Consider the following 12,629-nt stretch of genomic DNA (forward strand, 5'->3'; position numbering starts at 1 on the left):
AGGAACCATGACTAAAATTTAACAAAAGATTTCTACATGCTGCCACCTGTTCCTTCAAAAAAACCAAGAATCTTGTTTTTTTTCTCCAAAGATAGCCCTAGTGAGTGTCAGGAAAACTTATGCAATTAAAGCTTTTCAAATACAGTACTAAGTGAAGATGAATGTTCCTTCTCTCTAGCCAATTCCTTTGGGATTTCCTATTTTTAAAAGAAAAGCCAACTTTGATAGTGAAATATAACCATGCATTTTGCTCCTGTGCAAAACTCTGAACCTTGTGATCACTCCCAGCATTTTCCACCTGTGGCTCTCCAAGTTCTCTACAGCATTTCCCTAAGTCTCATAGCTCTCTTCCAAGCAGGGAGACATGTAGCTCCATTTTGCTTTAGCACACACAGGCACAGGCAGAACAAAGTGACAGCACCAGGTCAACCAATTCCCTAAGTGCCCTAACACATCCTCTTCTTCTGGTCTGTACACTAGCCATTGGACCATCTTTTGAGTGAATACAATTAACATGACATTTATTTTGGGGGTTAGAGCCAACTAGAGCCCCCTCTCCTTTGCAGAAACTTATTTAAGAAGGCGAGAGCTGAAGAGTGATCACTTTTAGTTTCTGGTCTTAGACCTCCTTGGGTACACCCTCAGGCACAGGATTTAAGACAGACACAAAGTAGAATTCCTCCTTCTTTAGGTCTCAGGATTTGCATTTTCTCTGTTTGAGGCTCCCTTTGCAAACTCTGCTTCCAGTCCCACTCTTGTATTACTTGATTAGATCTCAGTTTAGTCTGACTTTGATGAATTGTTTGTTATTTTTTCTAATTTTCTACTAGAAATTGCTTAAAACATTAACATATTATACAAACATACAAAATTACATCTTCACAAGCCTGAGGGGACAAAAAGTAAAAACAAAAAGCCATTCCCACCAGTGGAACTGAAGGACTGGATGTCAGTGATGAATAAGTCACCATTACATTATCATTAGGGACATGATTACGTGCACAGGCAGCAAAGGAAGAACAGATCCCTTTTAATGTTTGTCTTTGTGGCCACTTTTTGTTGTTCCCCCCTGCCCCCATTGAATACATCAGACTGCAAAGGCGTCCACGAGCCTACTCTCACAACATCCCCATGAGGTAAGCAGCAATGCCTGTTCTCCAGCTGGGATACTGAGTCACCGGGAGAGTGACTTGTCCAAGGACAGGCGGCGGAGGCTTGCGGCAGAGCCAGGAATGACAGCCAGCGTGCCTGAGGTTCGGCACTTTACCCACAGGTTACCTCCCTGAAGAACAGACATCTCCCAGCTGCTGGAAACACCGCATGGAGACTTTCCCCTCCACCTTGCCCAATTGCCTGCTCCCCCACATTCTCCAGTCACAGTTTCGTCCGTCCTCTCCCTTTCCTTTGGCAGCTCTTCCATGTGAGCTGCCTCATCTGGCTGGGTCCATGTCCTGGCTCCTTGTGAGACAGTTAGTCACATCCTTCTCTTTGAAGCTCACCTGGAAATCTTTTCTCCTCTGCATAACTGCTGCCAAGCGTTCTGTGGGACACCACACTGGGAAATGCCATGTTAAGGGCTGCCACAAGGCAAACAGGCAAATTCTCAAACTGCTGTCAGAGTCAGACGCTGCCATCAATTTTGTTAGTCTTGCACTGCATCTGTCTGAGCAACTCATATGTCAAACAACAGAAAAATGAGGGTGATTGGGATCTATGGCTTCCAGAAATGAGGTTGTGACACCCAGCACCTCCATCAGAGACTGCATCAAGGCCAATGAAGGTAACACACTCAATTCCAGTGCCACCAGGAATTACCTCTCTGGCTGTTGGTTATGGGTGATCTGGGCTTTCCTTTGGAGCACCTGCCCCCCTGTATTTAATGGGGATTGATTCCAGTAATACTGGACTGGTTGGTGTCACTTGGATGTACGTCCTCTGAGACAGGACCTGAGCTGCCCAATCCCTCCCCATCCTGAGGAGAGTCCCACAGGATGCACTTCCCAAAGGAGAGGAGTCATGTACTTTGAGAAACTTGTAAGCAGCCAACCAATGAGAAACGGCGTAGGGCTGCTTGCAGCAGGACATGCCCAGCTTGGCCCATTTACTCACTGCTAAAAGACGAGAGGATGTAATGAATGGTGAGGGAATGTCTAAATCCAGGGGTTTGGAGAGGCACACGTATGAAGCAAGAGCTCTCGATTTAGAACTCGCTACATCCTTGCTCATGGGTGCAGTGAGCAGCTGAAGCCCACACCCCCTTCCGTGCTGTCACAGGGATGAGCTGACCTACGGGCGAGGTGCAGTGAGGCAGCTTATCCCCAGGCTCGTGGCTGAGTGTGATAAAGAAGAAGCAGGAAGAGCAAGGGGAAGGACACAACCAGGATAAGCAACAGAACTCCATCAGAGTGCCAGAAAGCTAAAACTACACCAGAGACAGCAAAGGAGTCATTGATGCTTCCTGCCAGCTCTTGTCCTACATCCACATGTGATATGGTCTCTCCTTGCACACAAGAGAGCCTGGAGCTGTCCCACACAGCACAGAGCTCAAAATGAGCCCAAATATCAATCTTTGTTGTTCCTTTCTGACTTCAAGCTGGCTACAGTGGCCTGACCTCCACTCATCACCACAAAATGTGCAGTTTAAAAGGGATATAACCAAACTCCAGTCCTTTAAATCAGTATTTTCCCACACTCCTCTCCTAAAACGTCAAATACAAGTCACAAGAGGAAGAAAAGCCTACCAAAACAACTACCACAGAGCATGACAAGTAGAAGCAGGTATGATGTTTGACTCCAATTACCCTTTCTCAGTTTATAACTTGCCTGATATATTCACAATAGTATTTTCCTGTTTTTTTCAAACTTTCTTCCTTTATCCCTGTTCTTACCCAAATACACCACACAATCATAGAAGCTGACTCAACTGATTACAGGGGAAACATTCAGACTGATTTCGTTATCAGGCTTGGCAGAATAAACAACCTGAAACACACAAACAAGGAAATCTTTTTTTAATCCTTCAGATTAAGCAATTCAGCTCATTCTGTTAAAAGAAAGGCAGATTTCTGTTATAAGAAAGAAATACTGCTAAGATGATGGTGTCCTCCTCCACTGGGATCAGTTCAGAAGTAGACCAACGACATCACAGGATGGAAAAAAGCCTACATTAAGCTTGTATGAAGCAAGTATAAAAGTTTAATGACTTGGAAAGTTTTTCTGGCTATGTATCTTCCCATGATACAATGGAGGGTGGATTTTTTTTTTCTTTGTGGGAGTGGTGAGATATTTAAGTTCTATATACTCATTGTCACCCCATCAAGCTAATAATCAACTGTTTTCATTCAGCAAGACAGCTTAAAAATATAAAATGCCAACAGTCTTTCTCTGGGGGCTTTTTGGCCCCCTGGAAACTCTTCATTTTTAACAAAGAAGTCAAGTTTTAGAACAGTAAAATTTGGAAAGGCAAGATTCAAGCTGCTGGTTCCCAGGATTACCCAGTCAGGATTGCTATTGCGTTACAATGCATCGGATGAGCTTGCATTCAAAGTACAGACAGCACACACCAAAATGCAAGGCAACAGCAAAAAGCAGAAATCATTTCTCAAGCTGCTTTCCCGTTATTATTTTTTCCACATGAATACATTCGGGTCAGTCTGACCGGTGATGTGAAATCCAAAGCTAATTTCCGTCTGACGATGGACATAAGAATGTCCCAACTGTGCAAAGCTCTTGCAGGGAAAATCAGGCAGCTCACAGCTGGGGCAGGTTGGAAGGTAGAAGCCCTGAGTGGTGTTGGGCCCCCGTTACCTTTTCCCAGAGTGCTGGCTGGAACGTTAGGACCAAGCCAGGCAGAACCAGTCTCTGTGAGGTCATGGCATGAACTACAGCCTATAAAACTCATCTTCATGGTCAGACTGTATTATCCCAAACCTTACTATTCTTTTACTGGAGTAAATCCTTGGAGGTTACAAATCCAGGCCTGCACATACCAGGGCAAGTTGGAAAAGGAGGTGGCAAACAGACTTTAGCCCATCACGAGCCAGAGGGACTGCCCATTCCACCATGGGGGTCTGCCCCCATCCAGGCTGGTGGCTGCTCCTTTGCTTGCAATGCAAAGGAAGGTGTGAGCACTGGACGTGGGACTCATCCCTGAGTTTTCACTAGAGCCCATTTCGGAGCAGACTGCCAAAGCGTGCAGAAAGAGTTAACAGAGCAGCCTGCAGTAGCTCTTTACATTCTCCTTAACAAATATTTTTAAATACTATACAAACACAGCACTATTGTTGAGCAGTTAAAAAGGCAAGAATGGCAAAATTAGGGTTACTGTGGTTTTTAATTTTGTGTATTCTAATTCTAACCCAGTGTTGCAATAGCCAATTTCAGCACAAAATGTCCCTGGTTTAAAAATAGCGTGCTGCTTACAATACTTGTTACTTTAAAAACACTGCACAGAAAAAAAAATTAATTGAGAAATTAACACATCTATTTTGGCAGCTATACCACCCACTTCCATTTGACTGTGTAGGGTGCACCTTGGACCAAAGGAAGCATAAGTCTAATGACAGCCATGGAAATAAATTCTCCTTCTGCATTGGAATTTTAAGCATTTCTTTTTGGATCTAAATCAAACCAGTATGCAGAAATAACAGGTCAAGAGCCTTTCCTGAGGAAACACAATTTTCACTTAGAACAGCAGCACCAAGTATCATATCTGGTGATTTTCTCCAGTTCTCAGCTGCTGAGAAAAGTGTTAGGTCAAGTGTTCAGGTGAGAATTAAAATACTGGCTTAAGAAAGTTTCCAGTTCCAACTCTAATAAAACAAAGCCAAAAAAGCTAACCTAGAGCTCTAAAAGTAATTTTTTAAAAATAAATTTCCTATATAAATAATTATTATTTCCATGACAATGTGCCTCGGAGGGCACAGGGAAGGAGTGGGGATGCAAATTAATAAGATAGGACTATTTAGGACTTTCTGCATCTGTCCTGACCCCAGCAAAGCTGAAACTGCAGAAAAATCTTTTGCACATCAAGATCTTTAATGGTGACTTGGTTTGCAGGACCACAAGCTCAAGGAAAAGTAGCCAGGATTCACAGTCTGCTTATGCAAAGTGAGTTTTGCATAAGTGTTCCTGAATTCAGGATTCAAATGAAAGTAGTTCCGATTTATTTCTTCTCAGCCTGCACACATGACTCACTCCCAAATAAAATGAGAAAACATCTGAAAACTGGAATTGCTAACAGGAGATTCACTACCACATCTACATAATCAGCACAAAGGCAATTCCTCTGTTTTACATCACCAATTTCTGCTCTAAGTCAATAGCATTTATCATATCTGGAGCAATGAAGTAGTGTACTATGCTTCAAATGCTTTAAGCATTACTAAAGCTCCAAAAGTCCCCTATAATAAATGGATCATGTACATATGTGACTGATCTACTGCTGTGAACCTACAGTGGCATCACCAGAATTTCTTTAATATTGATAGACAATAGCTTGCACAGAACAAAATTCATGTAAGCTTAATTTCCCCCTCCTTGATCTTGGTCCACAGTTGCAAGTTGCTTCTTTTGAAGAAAAAGAGAGTAAGAACGGAGGTTTGTACATCCAATCTGAGGGACGTCCAACTTTAGAGCAAGACTCAGTCTTCATTTGGGTCTTATAATTTGCCTTCTGTTTCACAGTGGATCTACATGGATGGGGTCTGCAGCGCATTCCTTCTACTCTGAAGAGATGCCCACAATGTGCCTGAAGGCTTGTTTGTGTTTTCCAAATCCATCAGGTCAATCTAAAAAAAGATACCAAGTCTCCCAAACAGTCCCACATCTCTGACAGATGATCACAACTGCAGAAGCATTGTTACTGTTAAAGATTAAAGCTGACATTTCTTCTTAAAATAAGCAGCATTTCCTAAACACTGTTCTAAAAACTGCAGAGTACAACCCAACGAGCACAATGTACCAGTTTAATATCTTCAGATAGGAAGGAGAGAAGACTAAAAGGCTTTACAGGTGCTTTCTGCTGTTTAACAAGGAAACAGAAGTTACATTGCTCTAGGTGGACCTGCAGGTTCAAGAGCAGGTCAGCAGCAAAAGCAGATGTCTCCAGAAAGTAGTGAGGATGCCTCAGAAAAGGATCACTGCTGCCTTTTTTTCACACTTCCATGTATACAATGTGTGCCACTGTCACTTGGGCACCAAGATAAAGAGATAAGTGGTCCATCCCACTGCAGTGACATCCTAAATCCACTATGGCTTATGGACAGGACTGATCACTTTCTCTCTACTGTAAAGACCCAAAAGAAAGCAAAACCTTCCCCTTTTCAAAACTATGATTTATTAACAAGCCATTTCACAGGTGGTGAGTAGGACAATACTTTAAAAGTGAAGAAACTCAGATGAGACATTAAAATACAAGGTCTGAAAGCAAACCCTTCCTGCCCAAGAAGCACAAGAGGTGGGGAGATAATTTCTTCCCACCTTGGTCTCAGCCCAGCAACTTCAACTACCTTCTGCAAACACAGCAACTCTACACAGCCTCCTAGAATCTCCTAAAAAATGACTGTTTCTTTCGTTTACCCCAGTCATGATGAGGGATTCATCACCTACACCAAGTCTGCTGCCCATTGCTCCTGCTGCTGCTCTTGTACATGACAGATCTTCCTAAATTCCCCCCTCCCCCTTCATCCATTTCTGAAAAGCAGAATGAGCAAAAATAACTAACTCCAAAAAGAAGCAGTCCCTCTTCTTCTCAGACATCTCCCCTGGATTTTCAGCACAGTATTCCAAACAAACTGACCAAGATTTGCTCTCATGAATAAGAGCATGTAAAAGTTAGCTGCAACTCCCTGATGAACTTGTCCCACATCCACAGGGGTAAAAGGCAGTTTTTAAACATAAAACAAGGTCAAGATTCCTACGGTTCAGTCTGGCATTGCACCATTTGCTGATCCCTCTGGGTCCAGCTGAGGTGGGTCGGACACAACAACCAGCTGCGCAACCATAAATTTAATGCAATTTTAACTCAATGCCCAGACACCTTTACAATAACATGAAGATTCAAGGCCAACAAACTCCAAAAGGATGCCTTCTTCAAAACAGCTCTAATATCACATCTGGGCTGACACAATATAAAGTGGAATTATTCCACTGGCTTTGGTGGAGCGATGCCAGTTTACAGCCAGTGAAGACCTGGCTTTATGCTCAATAGCTGTGTGTGCCAGAAAATAATGACTCAGAAAATAACCCATCATTAATCCAATCCCAATGTAATTATGGAGATTAAATTTAAACATTAGCAAATCTTTCTCTAAACATAACACTCTACAGAAGAGCTTCAAAGGAGGAGGGGTTTTTTACTTTTGGATGAAAAATGCAACTGAGCTCTTCTTTGTTTCTTTGTGCTGGGAATCAAGCTGGAATCAGCTTGTAAAATCAGATTAAAATAGTTGCACAACAGTTTCCTTTCAGGATTCTTGAACCAAAGGCAGTCTAAAAATCAAAATAATGCCCTAATCAAATACATAATACCCATGGGACACCAGAAAGTACTAGAAAGGCATTTTCACATAGACGCCTACTGTATGGCTTTTCCACTCTGCAATGGGAAGAGGCAGCAGTGGGGACCAGCCTTGCTCTAGCACGTGATGGGAACAGCTAAAGCAAAACTGAGGTGAAGGAGAGCTCTTGGCAAAGTGCTCGGGGGGCAGCTAAGCCAAGAGGCTGACTGCAGGCCACCAGCACCTCTGCCACCAGCACTCACTTTGGGGCTTCCTGGGCTGTCCCCTTTGAAATAACAGAGGTCGCTTTGCAACTGCTTCCACAGCCGCCTCCTTCGTTCCTTCCCCACAGCTTCCCAACACAAATGTTAACAAAGCTGGTGTTTTCTTTCCATATGCTGGCACATATGGCAGGTCCCTGCACTGCAAACAGTGTTGTATCTTAGGAAAACAAAACATCTTTTTGCTTAAGAGATGCCAAACTGCTTTATCAAAGGCACTACTGTTTGCATTTTTGTGGCAATATTAATGCAGTTCCCACTGAGAAGCTGATAAAGACTCTGACTGCAAAAACACCCCTCTGGAAGAAGTGATCTGAAGCTATTTCTGTATTTCGTTTCCAAATAATTTGTGATTAAAATAATATTATGCTTTTCAAAAAGCATTTCTATTTCACAGCCAGGCTTCATGCATGCACAGCCAGCTTGCAGGAGGGGAGAAGCCGACGCTGCCAGCCCATCAGCACAGAGACACGCTCAGAAGCGCTCTGCAGCTGTGCACATGGTGGGAAGGGAATTCTCCTACTGCTCCTGCCTGCTTCCTTGGCTTAGCACTGGCTCCTGTATCCATACCCACACAGCAACTGCGTGGGACACTCAGAGCTGCCCACAGAAATCTTCTCGCAGCGTTTCCCACCCTCCAGGTTTGCCACAGGTCACGCTGCATTTCCTGCTGGCACGGCCGCTGGCACGCAGCTCCCTGGAAGCACAGCTGCCCTGGATGCACCGACTGGGCCTGGAAATATTTTCAGAATTTTTTAAATGGCACAGTCATCTCGCACCATCTCTCAAAATTATTTGTCCTTCTGCAGGATTTAAGGCAGGACAGACCAATTGACTCAGAAGTTTGAGTTAAATTTCAAAATACAGGTTGTGCAAAGTGGGGAAGTTTTTTTAATTTATGGGCATTACCCTCTCTGCTTTTCTTGCAGGTGAAGTTTTATGTTTGTTGGTATGACTGTGAATCAACCAGCAGCAAGTAGGAAAGCAGGCAACAGATGAATGTTTGCAATTTCAGATGCAAGTTTTCATTTTGTTGAGCACTCATCTCTTGGCATCACAGGCAGGTTTCAGCTTTTCATTTAATAGCCCAGCTGAGAAAGATATCTCCAGAGCACGATGCAATCACTCCCCATAAAAATATTGTCCAGAGCATTTATAATTTTTTGGAAAAGATTAATCCAGCACTCAAGACTCAGCAACACAGAATTCAGCCCTGCTCCAGAGGTTGTCAGGCTGTCCTGGAGACTACACCACCACTGTAAGGGCATGGCCATTGCTGACATGACTTGTGACTCCAGCTGATACCATGAAATGCTGTTGCCTCACTTATTGTTCAGTATTTAGTATTTTACACGGGGCTCCAATTTCAAATGACTGAATTAAGCAGCATCCAGCCAAAGACCACCAAAGAGCATGGGCTTTGGGGAACGGGCAGGGCACTCTGTGAGACAGCATGAGGGACACCAGACTTGGCATGAGCCAGAGAACAGAAGATACAAGGAAGGAGGAAGCACTGCCCCTAAGAAGGACAGAAAGTGGTCACAGGGATAAAAAGAGTAAAATCATGGTCTGGAGACCCCAGAAATTCCCTACCTTTAACATGACTACAAAGCAAACACTCTTTGTGACAGTCAAGGCAAGAAGATGCTACAGCTCTGAAGACTGAGGAGAGCAAATGCATGAAGTGCCTGAAGAAACAACGAAGTTTTTTAAAGACTATTATTACTCCAGGCCTTGTATATTTGTCCAAGGAACAGCATGGTTTGTAAGTGAACCTCCCTTCAATGCATCCATTCACTATGTGCTGGCTTAGGACACTGATCCAGAGAAAGGGGTTCCAACATGCCACTGGGATGGGAGATTCTCAACCAGCACTGGCATTGAACACCACCACAACTTTAGGACAACTCCCTGTGCCAAGTGAAAGAAACAGCGCCTTGGATGACATTGATCTACACAGAGTACCTTCGCTAAACCCACTATTTCTCTTGCCACCCTTCTTATTTATCACGCCTTCCTCCCTGTCCTTCTGTCCTGGTCATCCTGACAGGTTCCCTGAAGGTTCAGGCAAGACTCTCTCAGGCCCAGGAAGCTGGCAAAGAGAGAGGATGGGCAAAGAAGGATGGAGGAAGGCACAGGAAAGTCTCACCACTTCCACAGCCTTCTCCAGCAAAGGCAGGAGGGCCGTGAAGCTGCTCACTGTGCAACCCTAACACATCTGGGAAGTGCTCAAGAGCAGCAACCATGAAAACTGAAAAAAACCCCCAGAAATCCTAGAATATTTTACAGCAATGTGAAATAAGTGTTCCTCTTTCTGAGGCAATAACATCTTGCAAAGCACTCTTCCCACACTACCCCTGCGTCATGATTTGCCCCCACCATGCACGCAGCCAGAGAGAACCGGAGGGAGCTCTTGGCATGCCTTGCTCATAAAAACCGAGATCTCCTGCCCTACCATGCCACTGAACTCCCTTTTTTAAATCTGTCTACTGGCCATGCCAGCAGGGTGCAATTTGGGAAGTGACTTTTTTACCTCTGAAACCTCATCTGCTGTCAACCAACATAATGATGCTGCGGAGAGCCAAGCAGCCGTCAGACGTTTAAAAATTTGCAGCTGCAGTGGGCGGTTGGAGCAGAGGTCAAAAAATGGTCATTAATAGTTTTACCTAACCTGCAGCTTTCAGCTGCTCAAAACACAGCCTTAAAAAGAAAAGAAAATGACATCACACAGCTTTAACAATCTGCTTAGGAGTAAAGAATTTCATTCCTTAAGAACAGAAATTAAGAAAAAAAAAAAAAAAAAGCCTTGACAAAAACGCCTGGTTTGACTAACAGCTTTGGTCTAAGCCTTCCTTTTTCATTATTTTTTTATATTCCCATATCCCACAGTGACCAGAAGCATACTTGGAATGTCTCTGTCCATCTGATAAAGCCATCAGTGGCAGCAGCCCTGCGCCGGGCCTGCGGGGGACACGGCTCCTATTCCCAGCTGCAGAGCACAGTACCCAGCCGGGGGAAAGGCCAGGGAGATGCAATGCTTTGGGAGTGATGGGAGACTCCCAGGCAGGGCAGGGAATCCTAGGAAAAAAGTAAGACTTGAGGAAAAGCACCATTAAAAGAACTATTAAAAGGGGATTTGTGGAATAATCCTTAGTTCCACATAGTTGGCCTGACTTACATACAGTAGCATAGCTGGGTAGTTCACCTGAAAAACATCCAGCAGGAAAAGGGACAGACTTTGCCAAGTAATACTTTTTTTTTTTTTCCCTCCCCTTTCTCCCCACCCCCTTCACTTTCACCAAATAACCAAAGCAATCCTTGGGGCTCTAGGCATTTAAAAATCAAAACTTGTCTATAAATGTTCTTAAAGTAATAGCTCATAAATTGACTCTGAAAGGTCTCAAGTTGACAAATAGGAAATTAATAAACTTCACTGGTTTAAAAAAACAACCTGGTATGTTGGCATTTCTGGCTTTCAGTTTATCTTGCCTTTTTTTCTGTAAGTTATCAGGTTCCTGGAGACAGAATTTAAAATGAAAAAAACGAGAATGTGTTAAAATTTTCAGCAGAGCTGCTTGCCCACAAATTAATTTTTAGACATTTGGCTTCTATATCTTCACTCCTTGCAATCATGTCCTGGCTGTTTGGCTATCCCAGCATTTCTCTGCCCCACCCAATCCAGCCTTGTCATCACCGATTTTATTTTTCCGCTCTTCTCTCTTAGTAATGCCCTCCTCTCTTGCCTTGACTGGTCGCATGCCAACCTTGAAGAAAAACATCAAAACTCTTTCAAATTTGAGTATACATAAATATATAGAGAGAAATCAATTTAAATAAATGCTTACAACAAATTTCTTCTTAAAATACATCTTTTATCTTTTGTTGTGCCTGAAGTGTTTTTAATGTTGTCAACAACTAAATTACCCAGACACAGATTCTAGTTTATGACTCAGTTTATGATTTAGTTTGTGACTATTTATTTTGGTTTATGACTTTAGGCACATTGGTTAAAAAAATTACTTTTTTTTTCCTTAAGTCCTTTAAAGAATTTTTTATGTTACGGCAGGAAGGTAATGCTATGTATCTGACAGTATTAACAAGACTCCATGGAGACAGCTGCCATACTTACTCAGTTTTTATTTGTGTTTTAATAAGAAAACCATCAGCCATAAGAAAGTTTGGATCAGGTTAGCACATTAAAGCACACTTTTTACGAACATATAGACAGTGGGGGGAGTTGAAAAGCACCAGACTTTTAAAATGCAAATTTTTCTCTCCTGCACACCAAGCCACCCTAACAAGTGAGGTTGTGGCTTCAGCAAGTGAATCTTTTTCTTAGGCTATTCTCTCACAGACACAGCAAGACTAAAGCTTTTATAATGTTTGCATGCAGAGAAAAAGGCAATTAATTATATGGCATGTCCTAGTGAAGAACTTCCTCCAGTCAAAATAGGAGAACAGGAACCTCAGTGTTATATAATTGATGTTATTAGCTGCAGCTGCTATCATACTTGGAGAAATCTCCAACTCAGAAACAGCAGTGATGAAGTGCTCCAATCTGCTTGATATTAAGGGTGGGGGGGGATAAAAAGGATTCTAAAAAATGTGCTCTCTGGTACATTAACAGTCTCAGATAATTGCCAGGCAGAAAACACTGTGAGATACCAACAGAAAAACACACCGCATTTAAAGTGTTGTCTCATGAAACTGAAACTGGGGAGGGGAGAAGTGGTTAGAGAGGAAACCCCTTATATTTGCCTAACCTATATGAATGCAAATGCTCACACGTGTGTTGTAACAAGATTGGGGACTTTGAAAGCTCCAATCAGTAGGTGCATGAGCAAATATT

At 43.0% G+C, this 12,629-nt stretch overlaps 1 protein-coding gene across 1 annotated transcript in view; it reads right to left on the minus strand.

Moving 5' to 3' along the window:
• Positions 1–12,629, minus strand: part of BMP6 (bone morphogenetic protein 6) — an 88,914-nt gene that overhangs the window by 26,625 nt on the left and 49,660 nt on the right. The gene's annotated exons all lie outside the window — the stretch shown is intronic.

This window comes from Melospiza melodia, chromosome 1 (genome assembly GCF_035770615.1).
Source record: "Melospiza melodia melodia isolate bMelMel2 chromosome 1, bMelMel2.pri, whole genome shotgun sequence".
Lineage (NCBI taxonomy): Eukaryota > Metazoa > Chordata > Aves > Passeriformes > Passerellidae > Melospiza > Melospiza melodia.